We start from the raw sequence: 6,000 nt of genomic DNA on the forward strand, positions 1-6,000 counted from the left end.
TTCAATTTATCAGAGATTAATGATTATGAAAGCTCTCTCTGCATTTACTCATCAGTATACCTCAACACCACCATCAGAAGAGGATTCACTATTGTGACACTTCGGCACCAGTCATTATAGAGGCTTTTTCAGATTGCCAAATTGTGGGCCAGTTATGTGATAGAAGTCCATACTCATCATGGTTTTAGGTACATGCCAAATTTGCTTGGCATAGGAGCAATGAAAAAACATGAGCAAGATATTCATCCATAGGTCTGGATTGAACTGGTTGTATGGATTTTTAACATTCACATTAACAATTGAAAGAGGTGGATAAAAGTTCAGTTCAGTTCATGTTGTATCCAAGGGCTTTTTAACCACATGTCATTAGAACGGAAGAAAAATTAAAAGTATAAAAATGAGATAATATCACAGCACATTTCAAAGATAGTTTGGCAAATATATCAGTGCCAGTTGGTGTGATATTAGCACTATAATTGCACATCAGCACAACATATTCTCCACCTTTCTGTAGTAGTGTTTCAGTCTTCTGTGAGTTTTGACAGTGTAACAAATTGTTATATTCTTGGAGTCAGGATATGAAAAAGGGCAGTTCTCTAACATTTAGTTGGTTTGTTAAGAAATACAAATGTGCCATAAACCTCTTTAATGAATACTGATAAAAACCATCAAGAAACATATCATAAAAGGTTAGTTACTGGAAATAAAGGAAGATAGTTGAATGAAATAGTGTGTACAAATGAGTTAAGAAAAAATGCATAAAAAGTTTCTGAGAAGAACTGGACAATCTTGGTGTGTGAGGAAGAATAGCGAGAAGTATTTTTAAAACTAACTTGTGCCCTGTTCTGCACTTCACTGGTACATTTTCATTATATTAGATTCGCTCTTGTTATTGCTCCTTTTATTGCTAAACATGTTGTGAAACAAGTTGAAGTTGCCATTAAGGCCAGGTTCAGGAAAAGCTGGTAGTTTATCACATGTAACATCAAACAAGGTGATATAACTACAAAATGAAGCAGAGTGGGCCAATTCGTTGCTTAGTCCAGAAATATTGATGATGAAACATGCTTCAACAGGGAAAATGTATGGTTAATATTTAGCTGATGGATGTTATTTTAACCAAAGTATCTATGAAGAGTTGAGTTGAAAGCAAATGACAAGACAGTTAGGAAAACACAAGAATGGAAAAATGAGATTCTCAATATCAAAGAAAAGGTCTAATTATCTGCTGAAGGTTTAAACAGCAAGATGAGAATCTTGCTACTGAGCTTCAAGGAGCTATTTTCATCTCATCATTATCCAAATTTGCCTCATTATTATTGCAGGTTGCTTTCTTTACCCAGGCAATGGAAAGAAACTAGCTGTGCCAATTCCTAAGGTTACCTGATGATCGCAGCTTGCTGATATCTTCTCTGAGCATTCATCTTGGCTATGTCCCAAAATCTCAGGGCTACTTCATGATCAGCAAGTCATCTGCACTCTCCATCTATAGAGGCTGCCATTTGCAAAGCACCAGTCCAGTTACATCATCGTGGTGCATTTTGGACTCACTTATAATACAGCTCACCACTTCAACACTACTCTTTGGAGCTCATTGACAGCTTACATTGGAGGAATACGTACTCATCTCATGCATTGGAATAGAGTGCATCTCTGACCTCTCAGCTTGCTTTATTAGAGCTCACACACTCTGAGTACATTTGGATGCTCACAATGTCTTTACCTTGCCCTTTTACACTTTGCCACTTCTTTCACAACTTATAGGCTTACAGTTCTTTTGGCTTGCCATATCTTTTTAGTGTAGAGAGAAAACCAGACAATTTGTCATGTCAGTTTGCAATGATCTGCTCAGATGAGGAGCAACACAACGGACACCTAAAGATTTTGAAGGATGACCTCTTAAGAACAGGATACAATGCGCAACTCATCGATCGCTAGTTCCAAGGTGCCACAGTGAAAAACCATAACAAACTCCTCAGAAGACAGATACAGGATATGACCGATAGAGTACTCTTCATCATCCAGTACTTTCCTGGAGTGGAGAGACCACACCATTTTTTTTCAGCTTTCAACATGTCATTGATGCCAATGAGCACCTTGCCAAGATCATCCCTATGCCTTCACTTCTCGCTTTCAAATAACTCCCAAAACTTAAACAGACCATCATTCATAGCGAACTACCTAGCCTTCAGGATAACATTGACCACAGTACCACACAACCCTGCCATGGCAACCTCTGCAGGACATGTCAGAGCATCAACATGGATACTACCATCACACATGGGAATACCACCCACCATGTACACGGCAGATACTCATGTGATTCGGCCAATGTTGTCTACTTCATACACTGCAGGTAAGGATGCCCCAAGGCATGGTATATTGGTGAGACCATGCAGGCTCTACAACAATGGATGATGAATGGACACCACGCAACAATCGCCCAGACAAGAATATTCCTGCCTAGTCGGGAAACACTTCAGCAATCAAGGACATTTGGCCTCTGACCTTAGTAAGCGTGCTCCAAAGTGTCCTTCGAGATACACGACAATGCAGAATCGCCGAGCAGAAATTGATATCCAAGTTCCATATCCATGAAGATAGCCTCAATTGTGATCTTGGGTTCATGTTGCGCTACATGTAACCCCACCACACTTCTGTATCTGTAAACCTTTCCTTACTGTCCTGTTTGACACCATCACCTTGATAAGTTGCTCTGATCTCTTTACCTTCAATAATTTGTACACCTTTGGATTACTTAATATTTTGGATTGATCCTTGGCATGTAACTCCTTTGTTTATATACTATTCCAATCATTTGGTTTGTATCCAGCTTATGTTTAATGTTTTTGTAATTATCTCTATGCCTCATTTTATTAGAATAAGAGGTCATCCTTTCACTTGTAATTCAACTTTTTGACACTTTACTCACACCATCTGACACTTTTGATCACCTGCAGAGTCTTTTTATTCAAATTCCACTCACACCAGTTGTACAATCTTTTAATCTCTCTGCCCTTGACTGCTCTGCCTATAAATTCTGTGTCTGTGTGCTTCTATCTCACTTCACCTGACAAAGGGGCTATGTTCCAAAAGCTTATGATTCCAAATAAACCTGTTGAATTATAAACTGGTGTTGTGTGATTTCTGACTCTGCAATGAACAGTCAAGGGAGTGGATATGTTGCCTGATGGCATCATGATATGTCAATGTAATACCTCCACAATGTGCCAGCAACTTATAAGGCAAACACATTATATGCAATTTGGAACTGTGTCACCACTGCCTTATCTCAATGGGGAATAGTGTATGTTTGGAATTACTAAGCTGCAGGAACAGGCCTTAGGGGAAAAAGTGGAAAGATGAATAGATAAATAAAAGGTCTGGGTGAAAACTTAAGGAGGTTCAAACCTGAGGGGTTTTGACACGGAGTGCCAGGCAGAAAAGAACATTGAGGGTCATCCAAATTGAAAGGCTGTGTCATCTTCCATCCTCATCCCAATCAAAAATGCAATGCAACTGTACAGTAGCTGTGAACATACCCAGATTGGGTGGAATAAGTGTGTTTTGTTTATCTGAGGGAGTGCGATCCACTTGTAAGTGATGTGAGGCCCTTGGAGGGGCAATGTCATTAATCAGGCACTTGCATGTTACAACTTAATCTGATCTGTAATTACAATGTTCTACATATGTAGCTCATGCATTGACCAGCAATGTCAACTAGAAATCCTGGGCATAAGCTATCCTGACCATGGCATTGATCATGAAATTAATCCTAGGAATCTTTGTGAGGCAGAGATAATCACAGGCATTCTATACAGTACAACCTGCATTCCAGAACTCACAAATACATTCCAAGGTTCCAGAGCTGCTTTGCTCACATACTCAACAGAAAGCATTTTACAATGTGCTCTTATAAGCAATATTCATTTGTAGGTTCCTGCTTCATTCCAAGGGTTGCAAGCCTTACAAGGATGGCTCCTGGGAGATTGGGGCTATCCTTTGTAAGTATAGCTGATGATTCCATTACACAAGTCACTGACTGAGGTCCAACGTTGATAAAATTCAATATTTTCCACTGGACTAATGAGGGCTGTAGGGCAGGCCTCAAAATGAGGTTAACTTATACAAATCTGGGTACTCCTTACAGAATGCTACAGACTAGTGCACTCCATAATCCTTGCATACTGTGCTCAGGAAACCTGGAGCAGACAAAAAAGGGCAAGTGATGGATTATGAAGAGCTTCCAATGGAACAGAGTTTGGCGAAGTCACCATTCATTGACTGTTAATGTGTTGGTGTAAGAAAAGCAAACAGCCCCGCTTTATTCTCAAATGCAAATGCAGGTGTTTGGTTTGATCTTTCTTCTCTGTTCCTGTTGTGCAATAAAAGTCAATGTTACAAAATATTGGAAGGCTCCCACATTCAGACATGACAATGTTTCATGCTACGATGGTCACTCGGAAAAGAGTAGCAATCCTTCAAACAGGCCTCTAACATTAAGTCGTGAAAGGAAGGGCCGCCTTTGTAGATTAATTCCGATAGCTGCAGCTCAAATGTCACATCAATCAGACAGGTGATAATGTAAAGTGAAAATATATTTCCAAGTACGATATTTTATTTTCACTAATGTGCCATCCTTGCCATCTATGTGCCCTCTGAATGTTTTCTCTCTCCTTTCCCTCCCGCTACTTCTGATGTAGTTCGGATGAAGGGAGCTTCCCTATGATGGAACCTGTTGGTCCTAGAGTTTTAGACAACCCCAGGGACATTTGTGGCTAGAGGGCTCTCACACACTGAGAATGTTTGGTCAGGTACAGTCATCCTCAACTCCCCACCCTCAGCTTGAACTTCCACAAGGTTAAGGGTCACTGGCAGGATGGAGGTAGGGGCACCAGGCAGGGTTGGATTGGTCTGAAATGTCTGGGGTCTGTATGTGACTCCTTCTTCAGCTGATGTGTCTGCTTGTTGGCACCGTCATGTCTCCTTGTGAGAAAGGAGTACCTGAACTGAAATCAAGGTTCTTTGGCACCCTGTCACCTTGCTATTTGTGTTGACCACTATTGCCTAAAGAAACAGAATGCAGGTCTGTGTGCATCTCTGGCAACCGGTCAGAGTTTTTCTGCCCCTAGGCTGTCTATGGCGAAAGCTACATGCATATATCCCAGAGCTGGTATGGGACCAATGGCATTAATGAACTGCTTTATTCTTCGATCCAATTTTTCAGGTGTTTCTGACAAACCTGCCTGATTTTCATGCGTCTGTTTGTGCATTTTAACAAACTTATTAATGGCCGCCACCACATGGTCTTCACCAGCCTGTGACTGATCAGCTGCCTAGTCTCTGGCAGTCCACTGAATGCAGATGGCCAGGGGGCCTTCTTTCCTCGCCTGACCCACGGAGATGTGGCAGTGATGTGTTTGCCAGAATATGCTCCTAACTCCAAGCTAGCTAATGCAGTCATGATTCAGAGATGCTGGTGTTGGACTGGGGTTTACCAAATTAAAAATCACACAACACCAGGTTATAGTCCAACAGGTTTATTTGGAACCATTAGCTTTCAGAGCGCTGCTCCTTCATCAGCATCTTATACTCCCTAACCACCTGATGAAGGAGCAGTGCTCAGAAAGCTAGTGCTTCCATATAAACTTGTTGGACTATAACTGGGTGTTGTGTGATTTTTAACCAGTTAATGTAAACAGCGAGGAAGCAGCAACTGAGTTGCTGGGGACACAGAAGAGAAAGCATTGCTGGTACTTTCACTGAGGGGTGATATCCTCTTTCTCAGAGGTGTCTCGAGGGCTGGTTTCTTTAGGACTACATGTGTTATCGTAAGGATAGACTGACGGGCAGAGGGGGTGGGGTGGCCTTGTTGGTAAGGGAGGATATTCAGTCCCTTGCGCGGGCGGACCTAGAGTCAGGGGATGTAGAGTCAGTGTGGATAGAGCTTCGAAACACTAAGGGTAAAAAGACCCTCATGGGAGTCATCTACAGGCCCCC

The sequence above is a fragment of the Chiloscyllium punctatum genome, chromosome 6, assembly GCF_047496795.1.
Source record: "Chiloscyllium punctatum isolate Juve2018m chromosome 6, sChiPun1.3, whole genome shotgun sequence".
In the NCBI taxonomy this organism is placed as follows: domain Eukaryota; kingdom Metazoa; phylum Chordata; class Chondrichthyes; order Orectolobiformes; family Hemiscylliidae; genus Chiloscyllium; species Chiloscyllium punctatum.